Genomic DNA, 19,023 nt, shown 5'->3' with positions numbered 1-19,023 from the left:
CGGGGTGTCACACGGAGCAACGTGTGCTGCCTCGGGAATGAGGAACAACCGAAGCACGGAAGGACGTTCGATTTTTTTAAAATGAGCAACGTGTCAACGAGCAACGATAAGGTGAGTATTTTTGCTCATTCACAGTCGCTCATTTGTGTTACACGCTACGATATGTCAAATGAGGCCAGATGTGCATCACCAACGACGTGATCCCGACAGCATATCGTTTGATATATCGTAGCGTGTAAAGCCCACTTTAATCTGTGTTAGTGAGCATCTCCTTTGCCGGCATAATCCAACCACTCCACAATTGTGGCATATCAAGATACTGATTAGACAGCATGATTATTGCACAAGTGTGCCACAACAAAAGGCCACTCTAAAATATGTAGTTTTATCACACAGCACAATGGCACAGATGTCGCAGGTTTTCAGGGAGCGTGCAATTGTTATCGTGACTGCAGGAATGTGCATTAGAGCTGTTGTCCATGAATTGAATGTTCATTTATCTACCATAAGCCATCACTAAAAGTGTTTCAGAGAATTTGGCAGTACATTCAAGCATCCACAAAACAACAGACCACATGTAACCACATCAGTCCAGGATCTCAACATCCAGCATGTTCACCTCTAAGATCATTTGAGACCAGCCACTTTAACTGCCACTGCAACAATCAGTTTGCATAACCAAAGAACTTCTGCAAAAACGGTCATAAACCGTCTCAGGGAATCTCATCTGCTGCTCATCGTCCTCATCGGGGTCTTCACCTGACCGCAGTTTGTCATCATAACTGACTTGAGTGGGCAAATGCTCACATTTGATGGCGTCTGGCAGGTTGGAGAGGCGTTTATTGATGCTATTTTAAATGCATGGTGATACCATGGGGAGACTTAAGGCCCATTGTTGTGCTATTCATTCATGACCATGACCCCCTGTTGTAGCATTATAATGCACAGTTCCATGCTACAAGAATCTGTACACAGTTCATGGAAGCTTAAAACATCCCAGCTTTTGCATGGCAGCATACTCACCTGACATGTCCCCCATTGAGCATGTTTGAGGCTCTGGATTGGCATATATGACAGCGTGTCCCAATTCCTGCCAACATCCAGCAAACTTCACAGCTATTGAAGAGGAGAGGACCAACAATCCACAATCCATAATAACAACCTGATCAACTCAATCCAAGGGAAATGTGTTGGACTGCATGAGGCACCTGCTGGTCACACAGATACTGATAGTTTTTCTGACCAACCAGAACACCCCAATCCTGTAAACTGCACATTTTAATGTGGTCTTTTATTATTGCCAGTCTAAGGCACACCTGTGCAATAATCATGCTGTCTAATCAGGAACTTGACATGCCACACCTGTGAGGTGGATGGATGATCACTGCAAAGAAGTTCTAACTAGCACAGATTTAAACAAATTTGTGAACAATATTTGAGAGAAAAATACCTTTTGCTTACATAGAAAATCATCTTGCATCCTAATTCACTCAACATGATAGCAGAGTAAGGGTTCCTTTCCACTTGCGTACCGCTTCCGATGCGAGAGCGGGTGTCAACCAAGGATCATGCGACTGTGATGCGATCTTGTGATCGTATCACAGCCTCAGAGACGAGGGAGGCAGCACTTTCTCCCCATCTCCTTTGCTGTCTGTCTCTGCGTGCATTGCACTGCAGTCGCATAACATGTGAGTTCATTGCGATGTTTCACACGCTCCCATAGGCTTGTATGGGGGTGCATAAGCCGAGACTCACAGCATGCTGCGATTGCACCCAGAGCACGATTCATGTCCAGAAATAAAAGGCAAGAGGACACTGCCTCATTGATTAACACTGGTGCGAGTGCAATCCGATGTTTTAATGGATCGCACTCGCACATGAAAATTGCAAGTGGAAAAGAGCCCTAATAATGAGTTACCTTAGCAGCTGAGGCTCCTGTGGCTGCCATCATGGTACTCTTGTGAAGATAAGCCACAGGTTGGGCTTCTTAGGAGACCATATTTTACTTTATTACTGGAATAATGTAAAATAGAATTTCAAAGAACAAGCAAATAGATGATTGAAGGGTTAAACCTCATAAGGGACTTAAAAGTAAACAACAGAGTAAAATATATGACATAATAGAAAAATATAAAAAAGTAAAATTAAACCCCATTTCCCCCATTAAAAATAAATTAAAAAATAAACATATTTGTATTGCCGCATGCATAAAAGCCAGATTTACTAAATTCTAAATTCTAAAATTGATTAACCCATGCAGTCATAAAAAGAAAAAAAATCAAAGTGATAGAACTGCGTTTTTTTAGTAACCTAACCTCCCTAGAAACTGCTACAGGAAAGCAATCAAAACTTTAGATCAACACCAAAATGATATAATGAAAATGATAGATCTGCATGAAAAAAACCAGCCCTCACAATTTTGTCAATGGATAAATAGAAGTCTCACAGAACTGGAAAAATGGCGACACAAACCAAAATGCATTTTTAATCAATTTTGAATATTTTTTTCAGCACTTAAATAAAAAAAGTAAATAAACAAACTATGCATGTTTTTAATCACAGTAATCATACTGACCTGGAAAATCAGAGCGCAATGTCATTTTTATCATACAATAAATGCCATTAATCTCTTTGAAATGCGGCCAATTCTCATGTTTGCGTTTTGATTTTTTCCTCCCCTTCTTCACAGAGCCATTTTTTTTTATATTTCTGTCCACATAGACATATGGGAGATTTTTTTTGTGGGTTGAGATGTACATTTGGTTGATACCATTCATTTCTTCACATAGCGTGCTATAAAATGGGAAAACATTCCAAATGTGGAGAAAGTGCTAAAAAAAACAGAATTCTGACCTCTTTTGGGTAACTGTTTTTACAGCGTATATTTTGTGCTAAAAATGACCACACAATATTATTCTCCTCATCAGTACCATTATGGCTATACCAAACATTTTTTTAGTTTTTTATCATTTTAATAGTGAATAAAAATCAGAAGTTTAAAAAAAATTGGGGGTTGTGTTAAAAATATAAATAACTTGGCGGAATTATTTTTTCCCAGTTTTTCAGTACATTGCTGAGAATGATTCAAAATTATTACTTTTCACCCTTAAACATTGGAGTTTTCCATTGCTAAGTAGATAGAAAAATGAAACGTTATGGCTCTTTGAACAAGGAGTCACGCTAGGTACGGGGAAGTTCCAATCACTCCGCAAAAGGGATGGGAAACCCTGTGTCTAGGGAAGGGGAATATGGTGACCCCTGACAAAACCTACTGCTGTTCCCTGGAGTCCCTCACCAGGTTCCACACTTATGCCCCAAGCCGGATACCTGACCCTAGGTATCCCTAGTGCTGGGTTCTAAATAGGGAACGGATGGGATGAACTCTTTGTCAACCCCACTAAACAACTATAGAAAACATAAGGGGGACCCAGAGAGAAAAGCATAAACTACTACCATTACTCAGATAGAAGTTAAGCAGAGCTTTCAGCAACAATACCACAGAGGTGTACAAACCACCTGCTTGCAACCTCGGCATGAAGGAACTGAAAATATCACCAGCACAGTCCAATGGAAGCAAGAGCAATTTAAACACCAAGGAAATACTAATAGTCAACAACTGGGTGGAAGGCGAGCTCCTGCTGGGTGCAAAAGGGAGATGGATAAACCAGCAGGAAAGCTACCTATACCAATAAATACTGACAGCAGGCACAATGGAAAGTCAGGGAGCATTCTGCACAGCCAGATGCTGTGACCTTCTATGGTCAGAAACCACATGACTCTCTGTCACACGTGACACACCCTTGGCACAAGGTGAGCAAAAAAAAAAAAAAAAAGGAAAACTTAAAGGGAAAATTAGCAGGGAGGGATTGAGCTAAGCATTTAGAAGTGTAATATGGTTCAGCATTTTTAAACTGATGTAGCTATTGAATTGTGCCTCCGGGCTTCAATGTTGGAGATACACTTAGAGAGCGACAGGTGGTCTGTACTTTATGATTGCTGTAATAAATAGGAGTTGATTGATAAAGTCTTCAAGAAAATGTAAATACTACCAGGTTGTGTGTGAAATTGCATTCAACAAAAATATTTTATTGAAAAATTAGGAGCTAAATATAATTTAAAGTGCCATATGTTGATTGACTTCTGGAGTTGTTCTATCTAATATGATCACAGTCTACAGGGTCTCCTAACACACAATCCCATAATCTGGGAAAATCAGTCGTTTTTTGATATTCAATTGTAATTCTTACAGTTTAAACACAATAATTTCTGTCTCTGAGTACCTGCACTACGTACAAATGCATTGGATTGAGGTCTTTCCACATGCCAACGCATGCTAATTGGTCATCATCATGTAGAACAAGCAATGAAACAAAACTAGAAAGTGCTCTTAAACAAAGACTGGTCACTGACCCTCTAGAATTTCAGGAATCAGTTTATTCTGAATTTAAGTAAAAGCCTCAACATCATGGTCAACCAACTTACTAATTATACAGGTCCCAAAGAGCAATATAGACTGGATGTAGACTAGAATCACAATGTACAGTTGAACTACTTCCTCTCCTCATCTTTTAGTAGATTGAGTCCCTTATTTCTACTTCGAGAACTTTATTCTGTTCTTAAAAGGCACAAATTAGTCACAGACTACTATCTAAATAATCTACCCCCCTGCGTAAGTAAGAATCTATCCAAACTTTGATTTGATCTTCAGCTTTCTACTTTACTTTTCTAAAGCTGGTGTCACACATAACGACGACGACAACGACGTCGCTGCTACGTCACCATTTTCTGTGACGTTGCAGCGACGTCCCGTCGCTGTCGCTGTGTGTGACATCCAGCAACGACCTGGCCCCTGCTGTGAGGTCGCCGGTCGTTGCTGAATGTCCAGCTTCATTTTTTGGTCGTCACTCTCCCGCTGTGACACACACATCGCTGTGTGTGACAGCGAGAGAGCGACGAAATGAAGCGATCAGGAGCCGGCACTGGCAGCTGCGGTAAGCTGTAACCAGCGTAAACATCGGGTAACCAAGGGAAGACCTTTCCCTGGTTACCCGATGTTTACGCTGGTTACCAGCCTCCGCTCTTGCTGCCAGTGCTGGCTCCTGCACTGTGACATGTGGCTGCAGTATGCATCGGGTAATTAACCCGATGTATACTGTAGCAAGGAGAGCAAGGAGCCAGCGCTAAGCAGTGCGCGCGGCTCCCTGCTCTCTGCACTGTGACATGTAGCTGCAGCACACATCGGGTTAATTAACCCGATGTGTGCTGCAGGAGAGCAAGGAGCCAGCGCTAAGCGCGGCTCCCTGCTCTCTGAACTGTGACATGTAGCTGCAGCACACATCGGGTTAATTAACCCGATGTGTACTGTACCTAGGAGAGCAAGGAGCCAGCGCTAAGCGCGGCTCCCTGCTCTCTGAACATGTAGCACAGCGACCTTATGATCGCTGCTTCTGCTGTGTTTGACAGCTAAGCAGCGATCATAACAGCGACTTACAAGGTCGCTGTTACGTCACCGAAAATGGTGACGTAACAGCGACGTCGTTGTCGCTGTCGTTTAGTGTGACACCAGCTTAAGGAAGGCTTGATAGGTCTTCATAGGGCTTCCACAAACAAACTTTGCCCAAGCCAATTAATTTTGCACGTCCCATGGACTCTTGGCCTTCAATCCTTAATCCCTACACAGCAATCTTAAGTTCTTCAGAGGCCCCTGGTACAAGGAGTGTCTGTTGGCCGTTCAAGTGAGATCCCAGAATAGTCATGATCCCGGTCAAATCCAATAGGTTAGTGACTAAAGGCCGCTTTACACGCTGCGATATTGGTACTGATATCGCTAGCATGGTTACCCGCCCCCATCTGTTGTGTGACATGGGCAAATCGCTGCCCGTGCCGCACAACATCGCCCAAACCTGTCACACATACTTACCTGCCTGGCGGCGGCGCTGTGACCGGCGAACCGTCTCCTTTCTAAGGGTGTGGTTCATTCAGCGTCACAGCGACATCACAGCTGCGTTATTGAACCGCCGCCCAATAGAAACGGAGGGGCAGAGATGAGCGGGACGTAACATCCCGCCCACCTCCTTCCTCCCGCATAGCGGCCAGGAGGCAGGAAAGGAGATGTTCCTCATTCCTGCGGTGTCACACGGAGTGATGTGTGCTGCCACAGGAACGAGGAACAACTTCGTTACTGCTGCAGTAACGATATTTGAGAATGGACCCCCATGTCACCGATGAGCGATTTTGCACGTTTTTGCGACGATGCAAAATCGCTCATAGGTGTCACATGCAACGGCATCGCTAATGCGGCTGGATGTGATTCACCAATTCCGTGACCCCAACGACTTAGCATTAGCGATGTCGTAGCGTGTAAAGCCCCCTTAAATCGAGCAACAGTCATCTAGCTAAAATTCAAGCCAAGGTCAAATACTAAAATTGCTAAATAAAAAGAAGTAAGAACATAACCAAGTAGTAGACTAGGGCAATATATACTCAGCACTTGCAACACTGGCAAACTGCAGCAGGTATTAATAGAGTGTGGCCCCACCTAAGGCTCATAGCAGAGTGCTAATTAGAAGGTAAGGTATTAGCCCACATGTTTCATGTCTAGACAGCATCAAGAGTTTCAGAAGTCACATAGGTGAACTCAGAAGTCCCATGCAAAAGTGCGGTGCCTCCTTGCGACAGATGCAGAGGTAGTATAGGCAACTTCAGATGTGCATGATACAACACTACATTATTCAAGGTGATTCATACACAAAACCATAAGGAGAAGATTAGTATTGAATGTAACAGAAAAAAAACCTTCGCCATGTCAGCAAACTGTCAAAATTTTGGCAATATTGTTATGAATCTTCAAATACAATTATAGTATAAAGAGGATGTGCTGGGCAGAAAGAGTGTGGTTTAATTAATTATGGTGATTTTTACGGAATGCTGGTTTGAACACTTTTAGATTTGCAAAAAAAAACACTTGTCTGGCACCATTTCCCATACTTATGATGCATCAGAGACTGGGTTAATATCAATTTGTGTCAAATGGGGTTCCAAATAATGCATAGTAGATATACAAGGGGCTGCTGATAAGTCATTGGCTTTGTGATCTTTTTGTGTTTCTATGGTAACGAATGTTACATCACATGAAAGCCTTATGTGTCTAATATATGTTTTCAAAATTTTCTGTTTGTTGCTTATGGCAACAATGTTCTACGCACGCGAGAAAAGAAAATGGCGGAGTCTAACGCAATATTCACAGCAACTGAAAGCAGAGGAGTGATAAAATCCTTGTTTCTGCAAGGAAAGTCCATGAAGGATATTTATGGTTATATGTTACAGACATTGGGGGATCAATGCCCTTCATATTCCACAGTTATGAACTGGGTTGCCAAATTTAAAATGGGTCACTTCAGCACCAATGATGAGGAACGTGCTGGACGACTGAGAGTGATTGTTGTTGTTCTGGAGATCGTCAATGCTGTGCACAACCTCATACTGGACAATCGACGAATTTCAGCTAAAGCAATAGCAGACATCATGGGGATTTCCCATGAATGTGTTTGTGTCATTATCCATAAACATTTGGACATGAGGAAGCTATCTGCAAAGTTAGTTCCCAAATGTTTGACAACAGAGCAGAGAAGCATGCGAGTGACAACTTCCCGGTCCATTTGTCAGCATTTTTCGGACTGATAGGAACCCCCTGGATCGACTGATCACTATGGATGAGACCTGGATTTATTTGTATGACCCTGAAAACAAGAAGCAGTCAAAAGAATGGAGGTACAGTGGTCCTCCTCGCCCAAAGAAGTTCAGAGTGCAAAAATCAGCACCACAGATGTCGTCTGTGTATTGGGATAAGGAGGGAGTGCTGCTAGTGGACTACCTTCAAAAGGGTTCCACAATCAATGCAAGGTATTGCACTTAATTTTTGGACCAATTGAAGGCAGCTCTGAAGGCCCAAAGGCGCATCAAGCTGTCCAAATTAATTTGTTCCTGCAAGACAACGCCTCCGCTCACACTGTACAAGTGACCACGGCCAAACTGGCAGAGCTGGACTTCCAGCTGGTTGACTAGCCACCTTATTCACCAGATCTAGCTCCCTCTGACTTCAATCTGTTTCTAAACCTAAAGAAACACCTCAGAGTTACCAAATGTTACACCATTTCTGATGCCATGGCTGCTACGGATGCCTGGTTTGAGGCACATCTGAAATCCTTCTTTTTGCTAGGCTTACAGAACTTGGGATACCGATATAAGAAGCGTGTTGACATCAGTGGAGAGTATGTGGAATAAATGTAAATAAATAATAATTAATAATGTAATAAAAGTTTCATCATCCCATCTCGTTTCTTTCTGGGTAAAGCCAAAGACTTATCTGCAGCCCCTTGTAATATCATATCCCAGTTTCTCCAGCAGATTTTCATGTCTTTTACAGTGGAAGTAATTAGGGATTAACCCCGAAAACAGACTTTTGACTGTACATTCAGTTCCTGCTTGGGTGTGTCACCTTAGTGAAGCTTGTTGAAAGGTTTCAGAGCAGCCAATCAGCAAGCCTTTAGGCTGTAGGCACTTCTGGAGCCATCAGAACTATGCTATGGTATGGCGGTGATTGGCCTGCACACCCCGTGACTTGGCCTGTATAAAAGCTGGATCAGGGGCTCGCTGCACCATTTTGCCTTGACTAGAATAGGGAGAGTACACTGTTTGTGTGAGGCACAGTAATAGGTGCTGTTAGGGGGAAAAAAAAACAAGTAAATTGTAGGGATAGGACACTGTAGGACTGAGTGATAGTGGTTGGTGCATGTAATTCTAAATGAAATACAGAACTGCATTACGCAGCTTTGTTTTGTAGTCAAAAACTGCAGCGTACAGGCAGTGTAATCTATCAGCTCAATCTACCAGAAAACAGAGCGTTTTCCAGTGTGCCTTGGGTTAAAGTGTTTTAATAACCTTCATCCACTGTGAAATGCTTCAAAATGCTTATATACTGTTTACTGAATGCATTGTTACTGACCAGCCACAAGAGACCACCGTTTTGCATCTGTATTTGACTGGTTACTATAGCAACATTTCAAAGGACTTCTGACTGGACTTGGAGACCTGAGGAGGTGCTGTGGGTGAGCTGAAGGGAAAGTGAAAGGTCTGCGTAATGTAAAGGAGCCGCTGCAGAAACACTTAAGTGAATTGGGAAAAGACTCGTGTTAGGGGTACTTTACACGTTGCGACATCGCTACTGCAATGTCGTCGGGGCCAAATCGAAAGTGACGCACATCCGGCGCCAGTAACGACGTCGCAATGTGTAAAGCCCAGATGCACCAATAAATAATCGCAAAAGCATCGTTAATCGGTGATCTGTGTAGTGTTGGTCATTTCCATAATTTTGCTGCAGCGACAGGTACGATGTTGTTCCTCGTTCCTGCGGCAGAACACATCGCTGTGTATGAAGCCGCAGGTGCGAGGAACATCTCCTTAACTGCGTCCCACCTGCAATGAGGAAGGAAGGAGGTGGGCGGGATGTTTACGTCCCACTCATCTCCGCCGCTCCGCTTCTATTGGCCGGCTGCTGTGTGACGTCGCTGTGACGCCGCACGACCCGCTCCCTTAATAAGGAGGCGGGTCGCCGGCCAGAGCAATGTAGCAGGGCAGGTAAGTGCGTGTGAAGCTGCCGTAGCGATAATGTTTGCTATGGCAGCTATCACAAGTTATTACATCTGCGACGGGGACAGGGACAATCGAGCTCGGCATCGCTACAATCGGTTAGTGATGTCGCAGCGTGCAAGGTACCCCTTAGAGTTTAGTGAGGAGGACCTCGACGTGTGTGAGCAGTATCCTATGCCAAAGATCACCATTCTGCAGTTGCTGGCTATACTGGTCACCGTGAGAGGATCTCCAAGTCTCTTATTATGGCAGCTGGACACCATAGTACCCGGGTACGGTACGCTGGGTCCAGGACGCTGCACTTTATGTTTTGGTACCAAAATACCTATCTGTTCTGGTTAGGCTGACTATATACACAGCAATTTTTATTCATGCAAAGGTGTGTAGAAAAAAATATATATTTTGACGTTTCGGCCTTTACATTCAAGCCTTTATCAAATGTATGATCTGTGGTTAAACAGAGATAACAAAAATAAAAATAAGGGTAAGTCAGGGTACAATATGATAATATTTAGACATACATGCAAAAACCTCTTTACAATGCATGAAACATAAATACGCAAAAAGACCAATATGTACATACATGAATAGACATACCAAGGTATAAATATAGAGCAAGATATGCGTCAAGTAAACTAAGGTTGAGATCTCATTATTAATACAAAGACACAGAAATATTCTGTCAACAATACGTACCAAAGAGAGTATATGAAGTATAAGGATGGTGAAAAAATTGTTCACACGTGTTGTATTTGAACTTAAAATATCTACCTAAGATAAAAATGAACAGCATGAGTTATATACTACTCTGTTTGCAGAAAACGGAGAGACAGAGGCTCAAAGATACCTCATGTAGTTTGTAGAATATAGGTATATAAATGAATGTAGGTCAGAGGAATTACCTTTGCTACTATATGTGGGGTACACTTCTCATAGATATAGTATTCATGTACATACTGCAATATGCGGCCTATTGGATGGCACAAAAAGAAATTGTATTATACTGGAGAAATCCATATGTGGAGCAGCCCCCGGAAATTAATATATAATGCGTAAAACTCACCACAATGTGTATTGATCAGGAAGATCAGTTTATATAGTGGAATGGCTAAACTCCATACATATGGAACTCTAATAGATAAAGAGATATATAGAAATATGCTGACTTAGCCATAATGCATTATTCACCCCTGTATATAATGGCCCAGATGAAGCAATATGAGATATCACAGACTCACCACATATGGTGTCAGTAAAGTGAATCAATGGTATATAGTGGAATGGCAGGACTCCCAAGCTTATGAACCTGTGACATATAAAGGTGCATACAGACAGATATATATCCCTTGATTTGACAAACATCTCTAGTAACACATTGGGGAATATAACACAAACCTTATGTTACTCCAGATGAGGGTAGGGTATCAAGACCCCGTACATATAACCCCCTATGAGGATCTGTGAAGGTATAAGGGTAGACTGCTATAAGTCTAAAGTGAACAGCATGTGGTAGAAAGCCCCAAGGGGCAGATAGTCCCCATTGGTTACCTGGTTAGAGTGAGGAAGCAAATGCCGTGCTGTGGGATGGGAACACATGGAGTCTTGAGGTGCTGCCTCGTGCCTGGTGGTTGCCATTTAAAGCTAAGGGGAAGGCAAATTGGGTGATGCAGGAAATCCCGTTGGTGAGCCGCAAACGCAGCCTGTGGAATGCAGTAGCACGCATGCGCAGGAGGGCCCACTAGAGGTGCCTCCCGCGCATGCGCTCCAGTGGACCACAGATGGCGCTGTGATGTGAACATGATGGAATGGCCAGGGCGCCGCCAGTGAAGCGCAGGAGCGCGCACGCGCAAGGAAAACCATGCGCGCATGCGCTCCCGCGTCCCACAGACGGCGGCAGAGGTGACAGGAGTGAGGCCGTGCGTGGTAGACGCGGGCGCGGGCACGGGACTGTAGTAACTTCCACGGCCGCGTGCGCATGCGCACACACACGGGGCATGTGGGAGAGACATCAGTGGATGTTAGCAGGGTGATGGTGCGAATCCGTGGGGATATTATTGTGCCTAAAAGAAACAGAAATGAAGATAATTAGGCCAATATAACAGTAGTGTATACAGTTTTGTAAGATATTTGAGCCTCTAAAGACAATGTAGTATATTTAACAAAAACCTATACTAGATTCATAATGACATGTATTTACTCAATAGGACACCTCGTATTCGCGGTTCAAACCATTGGGCTCAAGGGTCTGCAAGGTGTATATCCAGAAGGCCTCTCTTTCCTTGAGCCTTTGAATCCTGTTGCCCCCCCTCCTGCTAAGTGGAACATGTTCTATCACCTGATAGCGTAACTGAGAAACTGAATGGCCTGCCTTCATAAAGTGTGCTGGAATGGGTAATAATTCATATTTGCACCGGATAGTTGACTTGTGCTTACTTATGCGGTCTCGGATATGCTGGGTCGTCTCCCCAACATACCCGAGACCGCAAGGGCACTTAATAAGATACACCACATAAGATGAGTCACAAGTAAAGAAGTTTTTTTATGTGGAAGATCCTGCCTGTTCGTGGATGGGAAAAAGAGCTGCCTTTAGTCATATTGGAACACTGGGTGCAATGGAGGCACGGAAAATTACCCTTGCGTGCAGTGTGTAAGATAGTTTGGCGGAGTTCTTTCTTTTGGGAACCAACATCAGCTCTAACCAATGTATCACGTAGATTTCTAGGGCGTTTATCGCAGAAGAGGGGTGGATTCTGGAAGGCTGTTACATTAGGATAAGACTTGCCTAATAGGGACCAATGATTCAGGATGGCCTTTTTAATCTGGGATTGAAAAGGGTGATAGGTCGAAACATAAGCCACCCTAGGGCCACTAATGGTAGGCTGTTTGTTACTGGAGGGACCTGGGACTGCAATGTTATGTGGGTAACCCAATTTATGAATTTCTGACTAATCTCCATACATCGTGTTTCCTGCATAGCGGGATCAGACACTATCCTTTGGACCCGTCTAATCTGAGATAATGGCAGGGCCTTCTTCACGTGCCCTGGATGTGCACTAGTAAAGTGAAGTAGACTATTTTTGTCTGTATGTTTAGTATACAGATCCGTGATTAGTTTCCCATCAGAAAGTTTGATTACCATTGTGTCTAGGAAACTAATATTCTGGAGATCATGATGTAATGTGAATTTTAGATTCTGTAGGCAGCTATTGAGGTCATTATAGAAGGAGAGTAATGAGTCTAGGTTGCCCCGCCAGATCAAAAATATATCATCTATATACCTACACCACGTTGTTACGTGTGTGGCATATAGATGATGGCTGTAGACATAAGTGTCTTCGAAATGTGCCATGAAGATGTTGGCATAGGGTGGCGCCATATTTGAACCCATCGCGGTCCCTTTATTCTGTATGTAGTACTGATCTTCAAAAAGAAAGAAATTATTATGCAACACGGTCTTAAGAAGATCTAAACTGAATTTCTTCTGTTGTGGAGAGAGATTAATTTGTTTATCGAGAAATGTGGAAACAGCCTCTATACCTTGTTGATGGTCAATACTCGTATAGAGGCTGTTTACATCGAGGGTCACTAGGATGTCATGTGGGGAAATGCTCTCTATTGTTCTAAGGAGTCGGAGGAAGTCCGAGGTATCCTTGATGTAAGACAGAGTTGAGGGGACTAGTGGATTAAGAATTTTCTCCAAGGTGATGGCTAACGGAGAGAGAATAGACTCCGTCGATGCCACAATTGGGAGACCAGGTGGTTTGGAAAGGTTCTTGTGTACTTTGGGCAGAGTATAGAATACTGGTGTAATAGGATAATCCTTAATGAGAAATTCTGCCAGTTTTTTATCAATTGTACCTAGTCCTGTGTGTTCATCGACCAGAAGTCTAATGAGCTTCCTAATCCTTGGGGTTGGGTCATGTGCAATAGGCGAATATGTAGACCTGTCACTTAACTGATCGTGTATCTCACTTACATAGTATGACCTATCCATAACAACTATCGCCCCTCCCTTATCTGCCGGTTTCACAATTCCTTTCTTGTTCTCTTTTAACCCCTGTAGAGCCTGTGTTTCCTCTGATGTTAAATTATGCCGTATGTGCATTAAGCCGCCTTTTATATCACTTATGACCTTTTTAGTGTCAGCAGTGACTAAACTAATGAAAGTTTCTACCGGATGGTATGTTCGAGGAGGAGAGAAAGTACTGGGAATAGAGAGATTAAGGTAATTCAATGTGAACGTACCAGGATCTGTGGTCAGAGTATTGGTATTACTCATGTCGGAGGGTTGAAAATGAGCCTTTAGTCTAATGAACCTGTAGAAGCGGCATAATTCCTGGTCTAACAAGAACTCATTGAATGAGGGGGTGGGGCAGAAGGAGAGCCCCTTCTGTAGCACCCTTGTCTCAATGGGTGATAGATGGTATGAGGAGATGTTAAAAACGATGTTACTCCTACCTGTGACCTGGTGGTGATCTTTTGTGAAGTCCCGGGGTTTCCTCATGACTTTCTGAGTGCCCAAGTTATCCCTCTATATGTATGCTTTTTACTAGGAGGCACCTACTATTATTGTGAGCCAGATTCTATCCTATATATACACAGCAAGACTTGCTGGCTCTGCTGTGTCAGGTGTCAGTTATATTTAAAACCTTAAAGGGACAGCGACACACGTTTGCATTGACTGTTGCTCTAGAAGATTTCCAGGACTGTGTTGCTGGGCTGTGTGGTTTGCCTTTCCACTTTTACCATCTGTGAGGCTTCTGCAATTAAGGGTATTCAGGGGGTTTATGAGATTTCTTTATGTTTAGGTGGATAGGTTGTAAGCTCTTGTGCTGCACCACTAGTAGGGCTTGTTCACACACACAATTACTCCTGCCTTCCATAGGGACTACCCGGTATTAGGCGACTGTTTAGACAGTACCTTGGTTAGGCAAAGGTTGGTGAGAAGGCGGCATAAATCTCCATTACGAGTGGTGCAGCACAGGAGTGTCGGCCTTTGACCTTGTAAATATATTGTTCTATTCTTTCTGGGGTTTTTTGTAAACTAAACCAATCATTTATCAATCCAACTACCTAGAGTCGCTTTCCTAGTGCGTGGTTTTGCTGTATACTGGGGAGCCCACCCTGTGCACAACTTACATACTTTTGAAACCTTATACTGCATTGCATCATGCAGCTTTGCACAGCAGTCAAAAACTGCAGTGTACAGGCGGTGTAATCTATCAGTGGCCACAGTAGCATTATATCCAAAAATGAAAATAGAGTCTTATTCCATTATTCAAAGTTGCCATATTCAGCCACAACTACCTGCTTTGAACAATATTTTTCCAAAATAAATGCTTCAGATTCTGGGGATAGACACTGATCAGCATAGGCAAGCCGCTTCAGGTTTAAATGGCTGGGACTGGCAGTAGCAAGTCTAGCTGGCATGCATTTGGCTCGATTTCAAATTCAACAGTGAGCTTTTTAAATGCAGCAACTACACTGTCCACCACTGGAGCAGAAAATGGGCTCCTGTGGGGAAATTGATAAATCAGGCAGTCTAAGAAAAAGAATAGATTTGGCACCAAGAAGAATGAGCATCTTTTGTCAAGGTCACCCCTTTGAAAATGAGTAACGCAGTGGGAACCTCAGCAAGTCAAGCACCTGTCACTTATAATTTTTGAGCACTCTGTTGGATGGAGTTCAGTGGGTCATCTCTATTTTAATTGGGCGCTGTGTGGTGGATCTCTGGCAATGACCGCTGTGAAGGTCAACCAGCTGTTTCAGGGTCTTTTTTACAATTCAGTGGTCTGTGGGGGAACTTTGCCAATTTTAACTGTGTGGGTAAACTGGGAATACAGGCTATATAGGGGAAATTATTTGTTAACCATTTTGCTCTGTAGGAAAACTATACCAATGTTTTATGCCTGCTTGCTTTGAAGAATAATTTTTCAAAATAAATGCTTCAGATTCCTGGGATAGACACTGAGCAGTATGGGTGAGCTGCTTTATGTTGAAATGGCTGGGACTAGCAGTGGCTAGTTTAGCTGGCGGACTGCCAGCTCTCTCATATGTCCAACTGCAAGTTTTTTAACTGCAACAGCCCAACAGGAGTTGAAAATTAGACTCTGTAGGGGGAACCTGGAAAACAGGCACTCTCTTTTAAACATGTTCTGCAGGGTACCTTTTCAAACGTGGTTGTGATGGTGAAATCAGTAAACAAGGTCAGCAGGATATAATGTTATTTGAGCTGCACGTTAGCTGGAAACAGTTTTGGCAAATGTCCTAACACCTCCAAGGATTGGTGTACATTTCTTTCTCCTTGCTTCCTACAACTACTACTACTTCGCTGTGTCCACCTCCTCCTTATCCGGTCAGTGTAACACCTGTAAGACAAACCTCAGCTCAGCACATCCAGGAGAAAAAACAGCAGGCTGTTTTGACCCAGCTGTTTGGGGTTGAAATTCTTTACCGAGCTGGAACTGTGGATGGACCTCGTATGAGCCTTTTTAAAATTGTTGCTCTGTAGTGCAACTTTACCTATCTTGATTGTCTGGATGAACCGGGAATACAAACTACATAGGGGAAATTTGTTAAACGTGTTTCTCTGTGGGGGAATTCTGGCAATCTTGACTATGTGGGTGAACTGAGAATACAGGCTCTATAAGGATCTTTTATAAATTGTTAGATTGTGGAGAATCTCTGAAATCCATCTCTGTGGTGTCACTGTTATAATTTTTACTTCATTTACTTGCTATGTAACTATAAATGCTATGGTGACAAAAGCACTTTAAGTCATTTACCTTTCCACTTTTGTGTGCAGGGTAATTGCATGCTCTTACCCCCATTTATGTTTCTTTCTCAGCCACCCTAGAACTTACTATGACCATTATAGAGCCCCATTGAGTTGTGTAGGGTGGTTGTTTGGGGTCAATTTCAGGGTCAAGTTCAGTTGCTGAACCTGAATTTTCTGTGTCCATGCTGCTTTGGCGAAACTGAATATCCACAGGTTTACTCATCACTAATAGTAATTACACCCCTTGGGTCTTCGTAAATCAGCAGTTCCCAGGGGAGAAGAATTTGCCGCAGGACTAGTGGTATGTACAACCGAGTTTTATTCTATCTCCAGATTCACCAATCAAGTGAATCAAACAGCTCATATTGAAACAAAATGTAATATTCTTGTGGTTTCTCTTTCTGATCTGCCCTTATTAACTAAAATTCAAATCTATGGGAAAAACTTGGCCAAGCGGATGAATTCAAATTTCAAATGATCCACTTATGCCTACTAGAATCACAGAGAGATGCAATAACAGATTGTTGCACTCTGATAGCAGATCTATTACATTTTTCTACAAAAGAGAGCAATTATATGGCCATGTGCATGATATACTATGGTATGTTAGTGGCCCATAGATAAATAGCAAGTTACAGTAACTGGCTTATTATCTGCTGCTGGAAAGTATTGACAAACAACCAACATGGAAATTCATTTTTATGTGCTTTTACTTTTAAATTTACTGTTATTGTTATAATTTAATACTATATAAAAATCCAATTTTATACATGTAGTAATAATTTGTATTTAAACAGGTCAAACACTTAACATATGAAGGTGCTAAGGGGTGCAAGCATGAAAAACATTACCTAACCGGGAAGGCTTCTATTTTGCTTCCAGTTTATCCGTGAAGTATTCTTTATATACTGGGTTAGCTGAGAAACTCCAGCCAGCAGTGTTTATAGCATTTACTGAGCTGAGTAATTTATTCTCCACAGAGATCAGTAGGAAAACATACAATTTCAGATCCATTTCACCGAGATTTAGTCATTAAATATCACATAGGCTTTGTGGGAAGTTTTTACATTTATATAAACAAGTGCATAGTGAGATGAACATGAGCAAAAAATAATATTCTAAACAGAAAATGAAAAATATATATCATACAGTAAGTGAGTATCACGAAGACATGGGCATGGTTTTAGGAGAAGAGCTACTGGGAAATGACCCCAATAAATAAATCCTTCTGCAATATGCCATAATAAAATCAAGCCATTGGCTACTGAATTAAACTGCCATCCTTCATTTAACCCCTTAATTTTTTTAATTTTTCATTTTTTTCCTCTTCTTCCAATAGCCATAATGTTTTTTTTTTCATCAATACAGCCACATGAGGGCTTGTTTTTTGTGGAACAAGTTGTACTTTTGAATAATATCATTCATTCTCCACATAGTCTACTGGAAAACAGGAAAAAAATCAAAGTGTAGTGAAATTGCAAAAAGAAGTGCAATTCCACAATGTTTTTGTTTTTTTTATTTGACCATGCCCATTATATGGTAAAACTGACCTAGTAGAATGTTTCTTTAGATCAGTATTAGTATGTAGATACCAAACATGTATAGTTTTTATTTTATTTAAGTGGTGAAACAAAAATCAGAAATTTGCCAAAAAATGACAAATTTTGCTTATGTCATCATTTTCCAAGACCAGTAACATTTTTATTTTTTTAGGATCAGGGGCTGTGTAAGAATTTATTTTTTTGCACCCTGTGATTACCTTTTTAATGATACCATTTTGGGGTAGATATGATGTTTTGATTGCCTCTTATTGCATTTAATTGCAATGTTGTGTCGTCCCAAAAAACGTAATTCTGGCATTTTGGTTTTATTTTCTCGTTACATTGTTTACCAGTCAGATTAATTTATTTTATATTTTGATACATCATCAAACATTTCTGAACTTGGTGATTCCAAATATGTGCATTCTTTCAATTGTTTTACTGTATGTTTCATGGGGCAAAGAGGAGTGATTAGAAATTTTAGGCTTTTTCATTTTTTATATTTTTAATACTTTTTTTTACATTTTACAGTTTTTAATAGTCCCAGTGGACTTAAAGCTGTGATTGTTTGATTATCTATGCTATGCAGAGCAGTGCATCAGCATCAGCACTGCTCTGTATAACAAAAATCACGTTCTTGTATGAATACTGGCTCACGGCCAGTGTCCACACGAGGAACGTGATGATAGGCATGGGGTTCATCAGCTGACCCCCGGCTATCATGACAAGTTAACCCATCGGCACCCCCATCATGTCATCACAAGGTACTGATGGGCGGAATTAGTGATGAACTACTTGTCAAGGTATGCTAAATGCTGCTGTCAGAAATTAACAGCAGCATTTAACTGGTTAACAGCCATGGGTGGCTCTCCAATCCACCTATGACTGTTAGAGGCCCTTTACTGTCATATACATTTTTTAATACTGTGTATAAATCCAATTTTATACATGTAGTAATAATTTGTATTTAAACAGATCAAACACTTAACACATGATAGTGTTAAGGGGTGCAAGCTTTAAAAGCATTGCCTAACTGGGAAGGCTTCTATCTTCCAT

This window comes from Anomaloglossus baeobatrachus, chromosome 10, assembly GCF_048569485.1.
Source record: "Anomaloglossus baeobatrachus isolate aAnoBae1 chromosome 10, aAnoBae1.hap1, whole genome shotgun sequence".
NCBI classification, from domain to species: Eukaryota; Metazoa; Chordata; class Amphibia; order Anura; family Aromobatidae; genus Anomaloglossus; species Anomaloglossus baeobatrachus.
Note: the sequence above shows the minus strand (reverse complement) of the source record.